Raw genomic sequence first — 21,391 nt, 5'->3', positions numbered from 1 at the left:
ACCAGGCTGTAGTGGTGTACACCTTTAATCCCAGCACTAGAGAAAAATATAAAATGGGAGGAGACAGCTCTCATTCAGTCTCATTCTGAGGATTCCTGGAGGGAGAGTCGCCATTTTAGACGGAGGCAGAGGTAAGAGTCAGTGGCTGGCTGTTTTGCTTTTCTGACCTTCAGGATGTACCCCAATATCTGACTCTGAGTTTTTGCTAACCGTGCAACAGAAAGCTAACTTCCAATGCCATAGTATTAAGAGCTGGGGCTATAGCTCAGTGGTAGAGCTATGCAAAGTCTTGGGTTATTCCCAGCGTGGTAGGGGGTGGGGACGAGAGAGAGGATGCACTTGGACGTGATTAGATCATGATGACTCATGGACAGGATTAGTATCCTTATAAGAAAGGTTTGGCCAGGACTGATGAAGCATGTCCTGAGCACGTGAGAGGCTGAGGCAAGAGAATGATGAGTCAAAGTCAACTCAGCTACATAGTGTTTTGTTTTTATTTTTAATTTTTTAATTGCTTAAAAAATTGAGGTATATAGTTTTCTCCGCTCCCCTCCCATTCTCTCCTCTTCCCTTCTACCTTCTCCCATGGTCCCCATGCTCTCAATTTACTCAGGAGATCTTGTCTTTTGCTACTTCCCATGTACATTAGATTCATGTATGTCTCTCTTAGGGTCCTCTCTGTTGTCTAGATTCTCTGGATTATGAATTGTAGGCTGTTCTTTATTTTTGCTTTATGTCTAAAAGTCACTTATGAATGAGTACATATTGTATTTGTCTTTCTGGGTCTGGGTTACCTCACTCAATATGATGTTTTCTAGAGCTATTCATTTGCCTGCAAATTTCAAGATGCCATTTTTTTTTTGCTGCTGTATAGTACTTCATTCTTTGGTTGAGGGGCATCTAGATTATTTCTAGGTTCTGGCTATTACATATAACACTGTTATGAACATAGTACATGCTAATCCTAGCATTCACATAATTCTTAAAAGAGGCAGGTAGATCTCTGTGAGTTCAAGGATAGCCTGGTCTACATAGAGAGTTCCAGGACAGTCAGAGCTACAAAGTTAGACCCTGTCTGGAAACAAAAGAAATGCTGTAATACAAGAAGACATTAAAAGGTTCCTAAAATTCATACTTGCATTTGAAAATCTGATGGGAATATCATCAAACTAAGAAAGTCAGAAAGACAATTATAAACCTCACAGAATTTCCCCCAGGGTATAAGAGATTGAATACAGAAGCAGGTTCAAAATTAATTTAGATAAATTCTTACAGAATGAAAGCAGTATAAATTATTGGGAGATCCAGAGGTGGTCTGTGGAATATGATTATTTTTCTGAGGTGCCTTACAGTAAACCTAGAATGACCTTGCAAATTTAACTTAGAACACTGCTAGCTAAGTTCCTATTGATAGAACTATTGAGTTAGAATCTCTTCCAGGCTTCTTTTAAAGCTTCGGAATGTTTCTAAAAGCGCGCTGTGATTCAGAAACAGCCAGGTAATAGACTGCTACCCCTTTTAGATACTTTCCTGTTTTAGACAGCTTTTGTGTCTGCTGTGTTGTGCCGGGTATACATACTTCTGTGGGATCATCTCTCTCCACTTCGCTAAAGAAAATGCTTGACTATATATAATACATGTTAGATATCAATAATACGCTTGGTAAAGTTTTTTTTAAAAAAACAGTACTTCCTATATCAAATCAGCAGAAATTTTCGGGCCTTGTCGACTAAGCAAGAAGAAGGGCCAACACAGCATGGTGAAGCGAAGGCTCTGAGCAGTAGCTACAGGAAGCAAACTGATTCTGAACCCTTGGCACTACCAGTACAGCACTCCTCCCCCACCCCACCCCCTCTCTCCCGCTTACAAAGTCTCCAAATATCAAGAAGCTGTCCTGCACCTCCCAAAGCTGCCCTGGGGCAGGCTGCCAACAGGACCCCCCTGGCTCTGTGCAGTGGCATCTTCAGACAGGATCTTTCGATCTCGTGCCCGACAGCGCCAGCAGGGGCGCGAATTTCAGTCTGCATTACTGCGGCTACCAAGTCTAGCTAAGGTTACCGCCCCCCACCCCCCAACCCAGAGGCTGGGCAACAGCTAAGAAAGGACGCGCAGGCGCACGAGTGGGGCGGGCGCCCCAGTCGAGGAGGCGGGACTAGCTTCTGAAGTCGGCTTTTTATTGCCTGTCCCTATCAGGCTCCGCCCCCTGGGTGGCGGAGGCGGCGCGTGGGCCACGTCAGGAAGCCGTGCGAGCTGCGCCAGTGGCAGAAGTGAGGTAAGCCATGCGGCGTGGCTGGCCGTCCACCGGCAGCCACTGAGTGGGCAGCCGCCACATCGGGGCAGCCTGCAGCCGCCGCCACGGGGGCGAGGGCGGCCGAAGCCGGGGGACTTGGGCTGGGCTGCAGGCCGGCGGCGGAGCATGTGGCGGCAGGGCCGGGGCGGCGCGGGAGGCGGGCAGGGCTCTTGACCTGGTGCCGGTTTTGCGTGGCCTTGAGCGGTTCCCAGGTCTGCAGCGTCGGGGCGGGCTAGCTGTGGAGAGGCTTGGCGACCCCAGCGGCCGGCACGATCCGGATGGCTTATCTGCCCCAGGTTGCAGTGGTCCCTCTTCTTGACCCGGGCTCTAGTCCGGGGCAGCGTAAGGGATACTGGTGCCCTTCTGTTTGGCCTGGGATAGCTGCCCTCATTCCCTGGGACTCAGATGCAAGTTACGTCTGTCCTCTTGAATGTAAAGGCTATTGGGTGAGCAGAGCCTGATTTCTTCCCCAGGGACTTAGGCGTTGAAGGGTTTATACTGAGGCTTTCGAATGTCCAGCAGCTAGGTGGAGGTTTGCAAGCACCTACCGTTTTGTATCACTTACTCGGAGTTTGTTTCAGCCCTGGTGTCTTGACTCCTTGTTTGGAGGTTTTGGATTCAATGAAGTCATCCTCTCCATTATGCAGTCATTGACTCATTCATTGCAAACTTTTTAATCGAGTTTCGAACGACATTCCCTGTCTTTGCTTTCAGTTCATATGCCTGTGCCAGTGCTGGTACCTGAGTTGATAAGATTTGAGATGTGTTTTTTTTTTTTTGTTTTTTTTTGTTTTTTTTTTTCTGTTGATGTGATTCTTTTTCAGGGGTCTAGATTTAGATGCAAAAGATGGAACTCTCTAGGACCTCTTTCAAAGGTCCTTTTTTACCTTCTAATAAATCTTAAAAGACATTGGTTCTGAGAGGGTAAATCCTAGTAACTGTGCCGCTAAAGACCACAGACAGATGGGCTTCCTATCTGAAAAGTGAAGGGGTGTGATCACAAGTATTCTGTAATTTTGGAATATTCAAGGAGAGATGGGCATACGGCAGATTCACTGAACCGTCTTTGCAATTGGGAATCGACTAAATTAAAAACATAACACATTTTATGATTATGTATTTTTTGCTTCATTGACAAGTGATTCTGTTCACACTTGACTAGCAAGCAAGTGCGTGATTACAATTTTGATTGACACCCAGTTTCTGCAAACAAAACACCAACCATGACTCATCTAAATTTTGAAGAGTAACAATCATGAACTTTCCAGTTACATATAAAGGTACTCTATGGAGACAAGTAGACAAGAATGCAATTTTCAAAGCCTTTGGTTTGCTTTGATAATACATGATAGCCAAAACATCTGCCTTATTTATTTATCAAGTTGATCTTATCAATGGTTACCATTCCTTCCTTGTTAATGTCTTGCTTAGTTTTTTAATTAAAGTATTTAAACATTTATTGCTTCTTGTTAACATTTTGTGGGTTTTCATTGCTTGGTAAGTCTAATGAGGCCTGATAACCCAAAAGTAAATAAATTGTTGCTTCAAAGAAGGAAATCCTGTGGAGATGTAATGGTTTTTCGTATGGTGATTGATTAATGGCACTCACGAGTAGAGCAGTTCACCCTTTTCTAGTGTAGAATGATTTCTAAGGTAATTATTCTGATATTTCGAGCCTCGTGATACCTTTTGGCATTGTCCATAAACTGTTAGTTGAATTAATATTAGGGATGTTATATCTATTGCAGTCACTACTAGGAGTAAGTATAGTATATAGAGCACTTTCATATGATAAAATACAGCATAGCTTTAGAAGTATACATTAAATCTGTGATTCATAAAGAGCAGTGAACTGGGTAGAGCTTGTGTGTGGGAAATAAGAATTGCTAAACTACAATGCAAGTGATGTTTGTCAGCGTCCCCTATTTAAATGATTAACACAAACTTTTTCAACAATCTTAATCTCATCCATTTTCAAACACTAGATTAAAATATTTTAATGTGTGGTCTTTTAATTTTTTAATCTATATCAAGTCACATTGAAAGTAATACAATGGCATTTGTGATTTTTTTCATTTTGCTAATTTCTTTTTCCTTTCATTCAGTCTGAGTATGCACTGTTTGTTTTATTATTTGTTTATTTGTATAGATGAGGATGACCTTGAGCTTCTGATTGTCCTGCCTCAACCTACACAGTGCTGAAATTAAGGCAAATGCCATCCTGTCTGGTGTATCTCTTGCTGGGGATTGAAATCAATACCAAAAGTACTTTTTAAAAAGGTTTTTTTATTATAGTTGTTATTAATTTTATATTATTATTAATTATTGTTTTTGCATGTTTACATGAGCCCAGGTCCCTGTGAAAGCCAGATCCTTTGAATCTGTGGTTATAGGCGGTTGTGAGCCACCTCATGTGAGTGCTGGGAGCCAAACTTGAATACTCAGTCTTCTAGCAATATGTACTCTTAACTGCTGAGCTGTCTCTCTAGGCATCTGAGCAGTTTGATCATATAGAACCCTTAGCTTATGAAGAGGTTATAAGCCCAAAGATTTTATTGTAAGTTGAAAATATTGTATATCAAAAATGCATGAAGAATGAGCATGGTGTGTAATTGTGTGGCAAAGACAGGTGGCTTTCTCTGAGCTTGAGGCTAGCCTGGTCTACAAAGTGAACTCCAGGCCAACTAGTGCTACACAGTGAGAATCTGTCTGGCTCAGTGGATAAAGTTCTTGCTGTGAGAACTGGAGTTTGGATTCCCTAACACCCGTGTAGATTGTAAATAAATAAGTGCCTGAAATCACAACATGCAAGAGCTGAGTCAGAAGTTCCCTGGTGCAAGCTACTTATCTAAACTGGCTCGAACTGACCAGCCGTGGGTTCAGTGAGAGTCACTGCCACAGTAAATAAAATAGAGATTGATTGTGGAAACCACTTGGTGTTAATTTCGAGTCTCCACACAAATGCACATATCCCCATGCCCACATATGTACCTACACACATACCAATACCCATGCATAAATTTATATGACACACATATGTGCCAAAAAAAGTAAGAGTAATCTACGAAAAAATTTTCATGAGTGTTGGGGAGGTGCTCTTTTGGCAGAGTGCATGTTACAGTCTGGAGGACGTCTGTTTGAAGTCCTCTGGAACCTGTGTTTAAAAATGAATCTGGTGTGGGGGCTTGCGGTCATAATCCTAATGAAGGGAAGCTGAAGACAAGTGGATTCCTGAGTCTTGGTGGCCAGTCTGCCTAGCCTGCTTGGCCAGTGCCAGGCCTCTGAAAACCCTGTCTCAAACAAAACATAGAGCCCCCAAGGAATGACAGCTGAGGTTCTCTTTGGCTTCTACTGCCACATGTACATGGGCACACTGCATGCACACCCACACACATGCACAGAATCTATATAGTATGCCTAGTTTGCTGATCATCATGACCTGTTTACCCTTGTGATCCAGTGGCTGACTGGAAGCTGCTGATTGCTGCCGCCTTCCAAAATGCCCAGCAACATGATCCGTATGTTGCTAGCTGAGAAAAAGATCATAATCAAATTCCGAGACGCAGTTTCTACTGAGTGTGTATTGCTTTCACACCATCGTGAAGCTGAACAGAAACGTCAGTCAGACCATTTTAAGTCAAGGACTGTTTTAAGATTGTCTCACCTTAACTAGGCGGTGATGGTGCACACCTTTAACCCCAGCACTCAGGAATTAGAGGCAGGTGGATCTCTGAGCTTGAGGCCAGCCTGGTCTACAAAGCTAGTTCCACAACAGTCAAAGTTACACAAAGAAACTCAGTCTCCCTCCCCCCCTCAAAAGATTGTCACATCTTTGACTTTAAAGTTTGACAGTTCGATCTGGGAGCTGTGATGTCTACCTGTAGCACAGCCCTGGGTACTCAGGAGAGTGAGGCAAGACGATCGCTTGAGCCCGGGATTTTGGTGCAGCACCACACAGTGTAGTGAGATCCCACCATCTCTTATGGAAATAAAGAAAAAAGGCTGCATAATTCCTCGTTTTTGATGGGAAAACATTTATTTAGAACAAAGTAAGGTGAGTTATTTAGTGTGTTATTTATTGACTGATTGATTTACTTCTTAAAGATATAGTCTCACTATGTGTATCATATATCTCACTATGTATATCAGACTGGCCTCAAACTCACAGAGATCCACCTACCACTTCTGAATGCTGGGATTATTATTTTTTTTAAAATGACTTATCTTTTCATTTTCCTGGACACCAATGAATCATTCCATCCAAGCAAGTAGACTGAATATTTTAGTTCTTTTTGACTTCCAGTCTCTATTTAGTCAGAAGAATGGTTTCTTGCTCATTTGGTGGATAAACATGTTTAATAAATATTATAATTGTGAGTGTTATAACTGTAGTTTTTTTAAAAAAATATATATTTATTTTTTTATTATGTATATAATATTCTGTCTGTGTGTATGTCTGCAGGCCAGAAGAGGGCACCAGACCTCATTACAGATGGTTGTGAGCCACCATGTGGTTGCTGGGAATTGAACTCAGGACCTTTGGAAGAGCAAGCAATGCTCTTAACCACTGAGCCATCTCTCCAACCCCATAACTGTAGTTTTATATTCCATCATATACAGTTTTTTTTTTCCCTTGAATCCCAGCAGTTGGGAAGCAGGGGCAGGCAGATCTTTGTGAGTTCAAAGTCAGCCTGGATAGTGAGTTTCAGGAAAAGAAAAGCCTTTTTCTCTGGCCCACTTGCTTTTAAGATTTACTTTAAATTTTACTGTTTGACAGTCATCGAGGATGCTGGTTACTAAACTAATGCTTAGGCTTCTAGTATATACTGTTAGGACTCAATTAATTAGGGAGTGGAGATAGAGGACTGGCTTTATATTTTGAATTTTGAAGCATTTAAATAAATGGAACTTTTTCTTGTATGGCTGTGTGTAACATGCAGGGCCAGCTTGTTGGGGTTTCCGTCCCGCCCGGTACCCCGCAGCCGGCAAATCCCAAAGAAAATCACACACGAGACTGCATAAGATTATAAACTGATTGGCCCATTAGCTCAGGTTTCTTATTAGCTATTATGACTTATATTAACCCATTATTCTGATCTAGTTTAGCCATATGGCTTGATACCTTTTTTAGCTGTCAGCTCACATGTTGTGTCTTAGGTGGTCTGGGCAGGAATGGCAGAGGGAGCTTCCTGCTTCCCTAGCCTTCTCCTATTCTCATTGCCCCGCCTCTACTTCCTGTCTGGTTGATCTGCTTATACTTCCTGCCTGGCCAATCAGCGTTTTATTAAAATACATGATTGACAGAATACAGACAATTCTCCCGCACCAGCTGTGCGTGTACATTTGTGTGTAAGTACAGATGAGTGTGCCATAGAGCAATGTGAGTTACCTGACATGGGTGCTGAGAACCAGACTCAGGTACTCTGAAAGAGTGCCCCATGCTTTTAATCACAGAGCCATCTCTTCAGCTGAAAGTAGAGATTTTTAAAATTGTATATTTATGGGTGTTTTGCCTGTATGTATGACTTTACACTATGTGTACACAGTGCCCAAGGAGGTCAGAAGAAAGCATTGAATTCCCTGGAACAGGAGTTACAGTTGTAAGCCAGCATATAGGAATTGGGAATTAAACCTAGGTCTTCTGGAAGAGCAGCTAGACTCTTAACTACTGAGGCATCTCTCCATCTCTGGATTAAAGGCTTTTAAACATGAAATATTTTAGTTTACAATGGATTTTTGAGATAACAACTGTAACATGAGGGCTGGCTTGTTGGGGTTTCCGTCCTGCCCGGTACTCCACAACCGGCAAATCCCAAAGAGAAAATCACACACAGGACTCCATAAGGTTATTTACTGATTGGCCCATTAGGTCAGGCTACTTATTAGCTCTTGTAACTCATGTTACCCCGTTATCCTTATCTATGTTAGCTACATGGACTCAGTACCTTTCTCAGTGTGACAGCTTACATGTTGCCTCTTCGGTGGTCTGCGCAGGAATGGCGGAGGGACCTTCCTCCTCTGTAGCCTTATTCTATTCTCATTGCCCTGCCTCTACTTTTTGTCTGGTTGACCTGCCTATACTTCCTGCCTGGCCAATCAGCGTTTTATTAAAATACATGATTGATAGAATACATATAATTCTCCCGCACCATTTCCCTCCTTTTTCTTTTTTAAACAAAGGAAAATACCCATAGTCCATTTGTTGGGAATGTGGGTGTAGTATTTCAGGCTACTTCCTGCTGGTTGGGGGCGCTGAAGATCTTATGGGGACCTAAAGAAAATTTAGAGTTATAATCAAGTCCTGACTGGAGTATCCTGTGAGTCTTGATCATCTCAGGCAGCAGTTTTGAATCTGTTCTGGATGTAGAACTCAGACATCTGGGCCATCTATTCCTATCGGAGATTTCTCAGGAGGTCTCCCTTGGTCAAAGATGATTTTTCTTAACTCTGAATAAATCCACAGCCTCTCATTTTCTGTGGAAACAAAAGCAAAATCTTTTCTCCAAAGTAACATACTTTTTGACTTCAGTTTTGAGGCCAAGGTATTTTCAAAATACCTATCTTGGTTTAGTTCAGCAGCATTTATAAACAAAAGTCTTTTAGCAGCTGTTGCTCCTTCCTCAGCATTCAAACAATTCAAGGAGAGCATAATAACATACAGTATCAAGATTCTCTGTATATTTTCCATGTTTATGCAGCTTTATTTCAACTTCTATTTCTTTTATTTTTACTTTTAACTTTTGGCTTTTTGAGATAGGTTCTCTGTATATATCTTTGTCCTGGAATAACTCTGCAGACCAGGCTGTCCTTGAACTCACAGAGATCCCTTTGTCTCTGCCTCCCCAGTGCTGGGATTAAAGGTGTATGCTACCACACCTTGAACTCACAGAGATCTGTCTGTCTCTGACTCCCAGGCATTGGGATTAAAGGTGTGCACTACTACACCTTGAAGTCACAGAGGTCAATCTACCTCTGCCCCTTGAAGTCACAAAGGTCAATATACCTTTTCCTCCCAGGCATTGGGATTAAAGGTGTGTACCACCACACCCAACTACTTTCTTTTTTCCTTTTTTCCTTTAAGAACTTTAACTTTTAGCCTGCATATATTTTTAACACACTGTAAAATATTTAGAGGTTTTCTTTGTCTTTGAATCTCTCTTTACTGTATATCTCTCTTTTTCTGACTACATAAGCCTTTAATTTACTAAGCAATATGGAGAGCTGTGGCTTTGATGGCTAGATCCAACCCATTCCTTAGCTTCCCAGACTCATGGTAGAGGTACCACTGGAGCCATTTTTACTGCCACAACTCTATGGCGTTTCAAGGTCCTTGCTAATAAGCAGGCTGTAGTATTCTGCTCACAGACCACACTCAGTCGGACTGCCTGCCTAAAAGAGTCAGAGTTTGCTCTGGCAGGACAGCCCAGAAAGCTGGCATTTTAAAACAGCGCAGCTTTTTTCCTGCTACGACCGAAAACCGAAAAGCATGCATTCAGCTTTTCATCAACACAGTTTAAGTATTTTGTGGCAGGACCTCTTAAAAGAGCTGCAAGGTTTTGCAGCTAAAGTCAGGAAGCCTCTCTTAGATGAGAGCCTTGCTTGCCTCTAGCAGGCAGAGCAGACCCAAGAAATTGCTGCTACCAAGAAAACATGCTTTACTCTATTCTATCCCAAGCTTTCTCAAGCTTTCTGTGGATTCAGTTATCCACGTCTGGGCTCCATATGTATCATGAGGGCCGGCTTGTTGGGGTTTCCGTCCCGCCCGGTACCCCACAGCCGGCAAATCCCAAAGAGAAAAATCACACACAGGACTCCATAAGGTTATTTACTGATTGGCCCATTAGGTCAGGCTACTTATTAGCTCTTATAACTTATGTTACCCTGTTATCCTTATCTATCTTAGCCACATGGGCTCAGTACCTTTCTCAGTGTGACAGCTTACATGTTGCCTCTTCGGTGGTCTGCGCAGGAATGGCGGAGGGACCTTCCTCCTCTGTAGCCTTATTCTATTCTCATTGCCCTGCCTCTACTTCCTGTCTGGTTGACCTGCCTATACTTCCTGCCTGGCCAATCAGCGTTTTATTAAAATACATGATTGACAGAATACAGATAATTCTCCTGCACCAAACAACCTCACTATAAGGGGGCATGTATATCAGAATTTAAGCCTTTAGGGTGCTGATGGGATGTAGGGCTCAGGCTGATATGAAACAACAAGAATGGTGTGTTGGGTGCATCACCTTCCTGAACATTGATACAGCTGATAACTAATGGGGGAGGAGAGGTAGAGAAGAGGCAGGCTTGTGATCTTGGTTTTTGAAGTTTTTGAGTGCCTGTTAGTAGGAACAGGGGTGTCAGCTCCACTTATGATGTGAATCTTGAAATTCAGAAAGTTGATTCATCTCTGATGTGGGCCACCAAGGTTGGGAAGGTATTTTCATCAGGTTGTGGAAATAGGAGAACATCTTATGAAGAGCCACGGATGTAAGAACATTTATTTATCAGTATTGGAGTCCAAAAGGTTGGGAGGGAGGGAAGAGTGTTTAGTGGGCGGAAGGCATCTTTAAAGTGTCGTGGCAGGCTGGCTCAGTCTGTAAAGTGACTGCTTCACAAGCATGAAGATCTGAATTGAGATCTCCAGGACCCACATAAAAGCTGGTATGATCATGTACCAAGTTGGTAAGCCCTGGGTGTGACTGCTCCAAAAAATAAGGCAGAGAATGATCAAGGATGACATCCAGTGTGGACCTCTGGCCTTCACATATGTGCACATGCATACACACACACCTGTATACACGTGCACACACAGTCACATGAACAGGTACATATCTCCCACACATGCACACATGTGCAAACACACATGCATCCACATTGGGTGACTTACAACTGTCTAGAACTCTAGTTCCACTGGGTCTGATTCCCTTTTCTGATCTCTACAGACACCTACACTCTTGTGCATATAAGTCCATGTAAACACACACGCGCGCGCGCACACACACACACACACACACACACACTCACAAAATAATAGTTTATCCCAATAGTCTTCAGATTTAATGTATTGAGGTGGATGAAGAATTAGTTTACTTTTGAAATGAGTCGAGTAGCAGCCACTTTGTAAAGGGATATTGATATGGGATGCCCTTCTGTATGCTGTGAATATGTTTTATTACCACTGATTAATAAAGAAGCTGTTTTAGCCTATGGTAGGGCAGAATATAGCTAGGTGGAAAATCCAAACAGGTACGGGGGAAAGAAGGTGGAGTCAGGGAGACGCCAGCAGCCACTGGATATGCAAGATGTGAAGTAATATAAAATAATAGAAATGGGTTGGTATAAGTTATAAGAGCTAGTTAAGCTGGGCACTGGTGGCACACACCTTTAATCCCAGCACTTGGGAAGCAGAGACAGGCAGATCTAGGTGAGTTTGAGACCTTCCTGGTTTACAGAGCAAGTTTGAGGATAGGCTTCAAACCTGCAGAGAAACCCTGTCTTGAAAAACAAAAATCCCAATAAAACAAAACAAAAGAGCTAGTTAATATCAAGCCTGAGCTAATAGGCCAAACAGTTTGTAATTAATGTTAAGCCTCAGAGTGGTTATTTGGGAACTGGCAGGTGGGAGAGAAACCCCCAGTTACAGGGTATATATCACGAATGAATGACGTTTAAGACCGTGGCTTGGCCTCTTCTCTCCTTCCTTCTCCTCCCTTTCCCTTCCCTTCCCAGGACCTCTCCAATGTTAGACAAGCACTCTACCACTGAACTGTGCTCTCAGCCAACCATAGCTTTCACCTTTCTTGTGTTTTGAGACAAAGTGTTGCTATAAACCCTAGACTGGCCTTGAACTCTTAGGCAATCCTCCTGCCTTAGTTTTTCAAGTGCTATGATTGTAGGTGACATCTGGTTATCTTTCTAGTTAATGTCTTTTGTCCTTTCTGCCTATAATACTGTCAGTACAACAGCCAGAGTAATTTTTTTTTTTAAATGCGAGTTGTATTTCTTCTTTCTTTTGCCTGAATTCCTATAATGGCTTTTTTTTTTTGCCACCCCCTAAAAGGACAGAGGCGGTCTTTCTAGTCACCTAAAAGGTTTGCTATGATCTGACCCATTTTTGGCCACTTTCCTGCACTTCCACCTCAGTCAGTTATTTTCAAATGAGCTTGTTCCTCGTTCACACGAGACGTGTTCTCACATGGGGTTTTGTCTTGCTTTTTCCCCACTGCCTGGAGTTCTCTTTTGAGACTGTGGCCTGCTCTGCTTCATTACCTCCTTGAGCCTTGGGCTCAGCTGTCAACTCTGTTCGTGAGTCTTTTCTTTCCCATCTCCCATGAAACTGGAACCCTTTCTTAGTGTCACCTCTTTCCCTGTCCTTGGCTGCATTTTCACAGTGCTGTGATGTACTGTTTTGCTGCTGCTTGCCTTCTCTCCTAAGATCACAATCTAGCAGGACGGGAGCCTCTGTCTCACATGCTTCCTACAGTGCCTTGCCTGCTGCACAGGTTTCTCTGCCGCGTCTTATGGAAAAGCCCCTGAACTAATTGTGAGCTGTCATGTGAGGACAATTTTGGCTTCCTCTACCAGATACCTTAGTAATCCACTTCTTAATTTGAGTTTTTTTTTCTTTTTTTTTTTTTTTTGTCTGCTGGCTGAAAGGTGGCTCAGTGGTTATGAGTGTTTACTGTTCTCTCGAGGAACTAAATTCAGTTCCCAGTAGCTTACAGCCACCTGTATCTACAGCTCTAGGAGGGCCTGACACTTCCGGCCTACATCAAGGCTCTTTATCTTTTGCAAGAAAAAGGATCATGGTTTTCTTTAAGTGCATTGGGTGATTGCTGTTGGCACAGAGCAGAAATATCGCTTTGTGGTGTATGTCAGTTAGGTTTACGGCAAAGCCGATGGCTAGAGTTGTGACTAGTGGGAGAATGCTTGCCCAGGATGTACAGGGCTATGGTGGCAAAAGACAAACCAAGTGAAAACAAAAGCCAAGCTGATGGGTGGGCCTGTGACTCAGTTGATAGAGCACTTGCCTGTCCTGGCATGTATGAAACTCTGGGTTATATCCCCAGTGTGACATCATGGGGGTGGAGTGTCCCAGCACCCAAGAAGCAGAGGCAGAAGGATCAGAAGGTCGAGGCCATTCTAGGCTACTTGGGAGATCCTGGCTAGCTTGAGCTACCCAAAGTCTCCATCTTAACCAACCTACCCACCAGCTAGTTAATACAACAACAGTAACACCAAAACAAAACCGAGTGGCTGATACGAAAGGGCTGCAGTATAAGGTAGACAAAGTTAAAAATCTTTTTTAAATTGTTGAAATTTCCTCCCCCCCAAATTATCAACCGAGCATATTCGATGAGAGATGTTTTGCTATTCAAAATAAAAGTATTTTAAATTTTAATATATGGCATAATCATCTTATAAAATCAGTTTGAACCATGAAATTATGATAATGAGCATAACATTTAAAATGAATGATTCTGAATAAAATTTATAATCTCTTAAATGCCTCATTTTCTTTTGTTGCATGCCATTAACAAAATCTTTCATACAGAGGAGTGATATATGATTATATATATATATTTTAAAACAATGAATATTGAAATCTTAACTCTTTTTTAGTTACTTATTTTGCCCATTTTAGTCTTTCAAATTCCATGTTTATTTGCTTTTGTGCATGTGAGTGCATGTGTCTGTGTGGAGTGCACCTGTTTATCATAGTGTGAATGTAGCTACCAGAGGACAGCTTGTGGGAGTGGCTCTCCTTCCACCAGGTGGGTTCCTTGGGTTAGATTCATGTTGTCAGGATTGGTAGTGAGCGCCTCTGCCTGCTGAGCCATCCTTGTGTCCATTTTCTTCCTTATGCCCTTTCCCCCATTGTTTTGAAGTAGGGTTTCACTGTATAGCCCCAGCTCTTTGGAACTTGCTATCTAGATCAGGCAGGCCTTGAACTCATGGAGTTCTACTTATCTCTGTCTCCCCAGTGCTGAGATTAAAGGTGTGCGCCACCATGCCAGGCCCATTTTTCTTCCTTCCTTCCTTCCTTCCTCCCTCCCTCCCTCCCTCCCTCCCTCCCTCCTTTCTTTCTTTCTTTCTTTCTTTCTTTTTTTGTCTTTTCCCTCCTATTTTTTAATTTGAAGATAGATTTTTCTCTCATACAAATACATCCACTCCCAGCTCCCTACATCTCCCCTCTTCCTGATCCACTTCCCTTCTCTCTCCCCTTAGAAAACAGCAGCCCTCCAAGAGACAACCACCAAACACGACAAAGCAAGACAAAATAAGACAAGGCAAGAGCTCTTCCATTGAAACTGGACAAGTAAACCCAACAGGAGGAAAAGAGTTCTGGGAACAGGCAGAGGAGTCAGAGGTGGACTTGCTCCAGCTGTTGGGAGCCCTGCAAGCTAACAGCCACAGCATATATACACAGGACGTGGTACAGACGCACGCTGGCTCCGTGCTTGCCTCTTCAGTCTCCATGAGCCCATATCCGCCCCGCTTAGTTGATTGAGTGGACTGGTGTTCTCCTAGTGTCCCTCAATCCCTTTGACTCCTACACTTTCTCTTCCCCTCCTTCCTCAGGATTCACTCAGCTCGAGGAGAGGGACCTGATGGAGACCTCCAATTTATACTTTCTCTCTGAGTAATTCTCACTGTAGGTCTCTGCATATACTCCCATCTGCTACTGGAGGAATCTTGTCTGATGATGACAGACAAGGCACCAATCTATGAGTATAGCAGACTACCATTAGGAATCCTTTTATTTATTTTCTTTTTTTTTCCCAGTTTTTTTGCCAGTTGTATTTGGTTCTACTCTAGTCCTTTGGGCTATCCAGTCTCTGTCTCATGGCCATCCAGGTAATGTCAAGCATGGGCTCCCTCTCATAGAGTGGGCCTCAAGTTGAATCAGACATTGGTTGGCCACTTCCCCAAGTTCTGTGTCATTATTGCTCCAGCACATCTTGCCAGAAGGACAGATTATAGGTCAAAGGATTTACATCTGGATCGGTGTCCAGGTTTCTTTTTCGATAGTCTGCAGAGTACCTCCCCTAACCCAAAAGACTAAAACATAGGGGTGAGTGCTCCATACAGGGGCATCAGCCTGACCTCTCTGTGTTCAATGAGCTATGTGAATGTTGTCCCTGGCAATGGAGCCCTGCTCTCAGTGTTTGGAGAGAGATCCCCTGTCCTAGCATTGACTTGGGTTGTTTAGGAATCTCCACAGGACCCCCTTGGCCAACAACTCCACCGAATACAACACAGTCCCACCACTGGAAGTCTTGCCTCGCTATAAGAGATGGCCATTTCAGACTCTGTGCCCTCCATTACTAGGAATCCTCAGTAGGATCACTCTCAGATTTTAGGAAGTTTCCTCTGAATTAGCTTTCTAAACGCCCCCAGATCTGATTCCTTCTGCTTCTGTTCCCACCTGCTCCCAGTCCACACACAAAATTATTTCCTCTTCCCAGGGAGTTCCATTTGTCTCTCCTGGAGCCCTCCTCTTTACCTAACCTCTCTGGGTCTGAGGATTATAGCTTGAGTATTGTTTACATAACAGCTAATATCTGCTTATCAGTGCTTATACCATATTGGTCTTTGTGAGTCTGGGCTACACCTCAGGATGATTTTTTTCTAGATGCATCCATTGGCCTGCAAGTTTCTTGATGTCGTTTTTTTTAACAGCTGAGTAATACTCCATTGTTAAATGTATCACATTTTGTTATCAATTCTTTCATTGAGAGACACATGTAGGTTGTTTCCAGTTTCTGTCTATTATGAATATTCTTCCATGAACATAGTTGAGCATAGTTATGGTAGGATGAAGCATTCTTTGGGTATATGCTCAAGAGTGGTATACCTGGATCTTAAGGTAGATCAGTTCTCAGTGTTCTAAGGAGTTGCCATATTGATTTCCATAGTGGCTGTACAAGTTTGCACTCCTACCAGCAATGGAAGAGTATGTAACACCCTGCCAGGCCCATTTTCTTTCTTCTTTAAAGCATCTTACTGTGGAAAATTTCAAATGCAACATGAATAGTTATATAAGTTAACATAATTTCACCAAATTATTTTGTCAATCTCATGTTAGCTTTAACATTTATCTACTACAGTCCATCATACATATGCCTATTTCTTTCCTCTTTCTTTAGTTTTGTGTGTGTGTGTGTGTGTGTGTGTGTGTGTGTGTGTGTGTGTATGTGTACACATGCGTACACAGTTTTGGTGTGTAACTCATGCTGGTCTTGAATTTGTAATCCTTTGTTGCTGCCAGCCCAGCTCTGGGATTACAGGTCTGTGCCATCCTAGTTTATAGGGTTTTAAAGCTGTGCAGGATACCTAGTGCTTAGAGGGTTAGTGAGGCTTTGTAGCAAGTCAAAGTAGATGGGCTTGGCATCTACTGTTGCTAGCAGCAGTGGAGCTGTGTATGTATTCCTTGTGACTCCCGAATGCAGCCAAGCATACAAGTTCCAGCATTTGTTGTGTGTAGTCAAGAGTGGCTCCAAATAAAATTTTGTAGATGAAGCTATATGTTCTAATCTTGGCATTCTTTTGTTATTTAGTTTTTCCTTACAGAGGTGGACAGAAACAAATCATACTCTAAGGATTAGGAGGCTCACAGGTCATTGCATTCTTTTAAAAATAGATGAATAACTGCTTAGTTGTCTACATTTTAGTATTGTTTCTGCTTTCCTCCCATTATCTGACCCATAGCTTATACATTCTATCTTACTTTTTTCTAGCAGTCCACCATATCTGGTTTACCAACAATGTTAAAAAAATAAGTTTGTTTACTCAGCTTGCAACTGAAAACTTGTGTCCTTGGCTAGGTGAACTTGTGTAGATGGCGACTGTAGGTAATAAGAATGTATTTTGGACCTTGGAGGTATACTTGCTGCTCCAAGAAAGCATGAGGTCTTGAGTTCAAAAACTGTATCACTTCCTGCCCAACATCCTCGTAGGCCTCCATGTGTACTGGTGTGTACACATAGATACGTGTGCATGCCATACACACCACACATATACTTACAGAATAAACTTCTGCCTAAAAAACATACTGTATTGTGTACTAGAACCTAGTGAGCGTAGATCTCAGCTGTCCTGAACCTGCCTTCGCCACAGGTAACTATGAGGTGATGGAATGCTAGATTGATTGAAATGACCAGTTCACAACATATACATACATCAAAACATTTATGCCCTAAGCGTATATAATTAAACCTTTTTTTTTTATTACTGTTGTTATTATTACTGTCGGGGTTGGGGGCAGTGATATGCTAATGGGGAAGTCAGAAGAGAACTTTCAGTTCTCCACCTTGGGGGTCAAACTCTGGTTCCCAGGTTTGCATGGCAAGCATTTTAACCTTTTAACCTGCTGAATCATCTTGCTAGCTCAGAAGGTGTGTGTGTGTGTGTGTGTGTGTGTGTGTGTGTGTATTTAATGAATCAAGATCTTATTATATAGTCCAGGCTGGCCTTGAACTTCAAACCTCTGTGTCTTTAGTATTGGGATTAAAGTCCTGCACCACCACACCCATTTTGTATATATAATTTTTTAAACTGTCAACAAAACCTCAGTATGATATAGGAAAATGTAAAAGCATAAATGAAAATATATATCTAAAGTCTAACTCGTCACTGTCTCTATCCCGATATGTCTATATTCTATACATTCCCCTATATTCTTCTTGCCTATATAACAAATCTACCCTTTCTCCCTCCCTTCATTGGGTCTCATGTAGTCAAGACTGGCCTCTAACTCAAACCTACTATGTTGCCAAGGAGAACCTTAAACTAATGTTTATCCTGCTTCTACCTCTTGCATTCTGTGATTACAGGGATATACCACTGAGTATGTCCAGTTTTTATAAGTTGCTAGGGTTCAAACATGCGGCTTCATGCATGCTAGGTAGCACTTGCCCATGGAGCTATGGGCCTAGCTCCTCTTCTGTATTATTGTAGTAACCTCATAACAGGGGCCTCATTTCCCTTCCTCTTTTTTTTTTTTTTTTAAGGGTGGATTCACTTAGGAGCTGTGATACTCTCTAAAAAATGTCAGCCAAACATGTCTCTGTCCCAGATACTTTAGTACTTATAATATTGGCTCAGAAATATGCCCTAAGGTGACCGGACGCTGCCTCATCCTTCAGTTTCACTTCCCAGCTGCCTCTTCTTGCGCCAACAAAACTGGTGTCTTAGATAGACCCTGACTTTGCTAAGCATCCTCTGCCTCCGGGCCGTTTCTTCCAGTGTTTAAGATTTTTATCTTTAGCTGTGTGTATCTGTTTGTGTCTCTGTGTGTGCATTCATGCATGGCTCTGTGGGTGCCCACTGAAGCTGGAAATGTCAGGTCCTCCTAAAGCTGGAGTTACAGGTGGCTGTGAGCTGCCAATTGTGGGTGCTGGGAACTGAATTTGGGTTCGCTAGAGAACAGTAAACTCTCACAACTCCTGAGCCACCTTTCAGTTCCCAAAAGACTTTCTTTATTCTTTAAAAGATGCTAAAATATGTGAAGACTACCCTAATTCTTTACTACTAATGGCAGCAACTTTGGCTTTGCGGATACTATGTTGTATGTGTATTAGAAAATTTATATAAACGAAATCTTCCTGCTGCAGTTTTGCCAACTAAAATTTTGTACCCTCTACTGATTAAATGACTAGAGAGTGTTGAGCACACTGGAGGAAGACAATTTTTCTTCAGTGGCAGATGATGAATCTCCTGACAAACAGTTTAGAACCAAGTGTAATTCCATTAGATTACTTGTTTGGAGTTGTTCAGGGCCGTTACAGCTTCTAATAACTCATAGGTGTGACTTTCTCATTATATAGTACTTAATAAGTGGCATAATTGGATCAAATGAGACTTTTTTTTTTAAGCCTTGGTGCTATGATGAAATTGCCTTTTAAGTAGGTGATAAAAGACCATGGCTTCCAGTGATTTTTATTGAGAGTAAAATAATTTATCTTATGTCTTTATTTGAATATAATTAATAACTCCATTTTAATTAAAGACAATAATATATGCCTATTGTAAGAAAAAATTAACATAGCAGAGATAATGACAAACGTAATAGAATATTATAATATCACCTATCATGCTCTTACCAGAGATAACCTGTTTGTTTACTTTGCTCTTTTTCTTTTCTCTCTCTTTTTTTATTCTGTTGCAAACATTATTTCACATGTATGTATGTATGATATGACATGATATGATATGTTATGATATGATATGTGTGTGTTTCAGAGGATAGCCTTAGGTATCAGTCCTCGTCCACCTTGATGGAGAGAGGGTCTCTCACTGTGACTGCTTTGGATGCCAGGCCAGCTGATCTGTGAGTGGAGGACGAGTGTCCTGTCTCCTGCTCTCATGCTTTGGGTAGTCCTGCTCTGGGATAGGTGATTCAACTGTGTCCAGCTTTTTCTTTTCCTCCTCCCTTTTAAAAGAATTTATTTCTATTATTAAAAAAAGTATGTGTATAGCTGGGCCACGGTGACACACACCTTTAATCCCAGCACTCAGGAGGCAGAGACAGGTGGATCCCTGTGAGTTTGAGGCCAGCCTGGTCTACAGAATAAGTTTCAGAACAGCCAAGATGTTACACAGAGAAACCCTGTCTCAAGAAAGAAAAGTATGTGTGTGTCTGTTTTGGGGTCTGTGCACACAAGTGCAGGGGCCAGAGAAATCATAAAAAGTATAGATCCCCTCGGGCTGGCGTTACAGGTAGTTGTGAGCTGTCCCACACAGACCCAGTTGGGCAGACTTCTCTGTAAGAGCAGTATGCACTCTAAAACCCTGAAGCATCTTTTAGATCTTTGCATCCATCTTCGCTGGGACTCAGGGATCCATGCTCAGCCCTTGGGAGCAGCTACGAGAAAGCTAACTCTCCCAGAGTGGTTTAGCTTTTGGCCTATGCTGGGCTTTCATCTACTGCTCATCTGGTTAGTCTCTCACTTTCACAGGTTAAAACGTTCCATTAAGACTATATTTGTTAAAATAGTGCTTTGGCTTAAAAATTTATGAAATTAAATTCTTGTGAGCAGCTGTGTATTATTTTGTAACATCTGTTTGAAAACCATCTGAGAACAGGGCTTGGTGGCATATGACTTTAATCCTAGCATTTGGGAGCAGAGGCAGGCCAGCCTTAGAGGCCAGCCTGACTACGTAAGCCAGATAGGGTTGAATGGTGAGAGTCTGTCTCAAAAAACAGAAAACCAAACAAAAACACCCACAAACAATAGCACACCACTTCTCCCCACATCAGAAGGATGCGAGGCTTTGAGGGCAATCTTGCTGATATTCATCATTCCCTTGATCACCAGGGATAGGTCAGCTAACCTGGCTCTCTGGAGACAGGACAGGGCGGGGTGGGGGAATGTCCATTTCATTCATCATCACGCCAGGTGCATCCCTCTGGGAGCTACACAGGTCCATTTTATAGAGTAGGACCATCCTCAAGAATGCTTTGCGCATTGGAGACCCTAGGTTCACCCCAGTGCCAGACAGACAAGCAAACACAGAATACTAAGCCAAACCCTAAAATGGGAACGAACCCAAGTTAACTTTACCCAGAGGCATTCAGCGATCTGTCCTTTCCAGGTTGGATGCAAGCATTTCCTTTCACGCTCCTCTGCTGATTTTTGATGCTGTTTGTTATCTCTGTTAATGCAGAACTATTTACTCCTGATTTCCTGCCCAGAATGACCCAGAAGGTTAGTCAGTATCAGGTTATCAAGAATCCTACCACGAAATCTGGCCAGGAAAAATGCTAGCTGTTTTTAGAAAAGATTAGTAAGTGTTACTACTTTGGGTAATTATATGTTTAAAATGCCTTTTACCCCGGTGGGAAGTACAGTGAACACTGCTGTGTGCTTTGAAAGGGTTGTGATGTAGAGCAGATTAAGAGCTTGGCCGTGATAAATGATAGCTGTCAACTGCAGCATTCATGTAAAACTTAGGATGTGTTCGTGTAACAGACTCATTTTCCATCTCCACCAGGGTCAGCTGCAAACAGTGAAGGAAGCTTCTGAGCTTTTGCATGTGTTTTGAATTTTTAAAAAGCATACCCAAATGAAAAACAGTGTATTTAATAACGTCTCAGAATTT

The 21,391-nt window shown here is 42.3% G+C and overlaps 1 protein-coding gene across 1 annotated transcript in view; it reads left to right on the top strand.

The window, feature by feature from the left end:
• Positions 1 to 2,185: 2,185 nt before the first annotated feature.
• The window catches only part of Focad (focadhesin), a 297,602-nt gene continuing 278,396 nt past the window's right edge, over positions 2,186 to 21,391 (top strand). Inside the window, exon 1 of the mRNA XM_087904862.1 lies at positions 2,186 to 2,272. The gene's annotated coding sequence lies outside the window, so the exon portion shown is untranslated. The remainder of the gene's footprint in view (positions 2,273 to 21,391) is intronic.

This window comes from Myodes glareolus, chromosome 3 (assembly GCF_982192425.1).
Source record: "Myodes glareolus chromosome 3, mMyoGla1.1, whole genome shotgun sequence".
Classification (NCBI taxonomy): domain Eukaryota; kingdom Metazoa; phylum Chordata; class Mammalia; order Rodentia; family Cricetidae; genus Myodes; species Myodes glareolus.
Note: the sequence above shows the minus strand (reverse complement) of the source record. Positions and strands in the feature narration are given on the sequence as shown.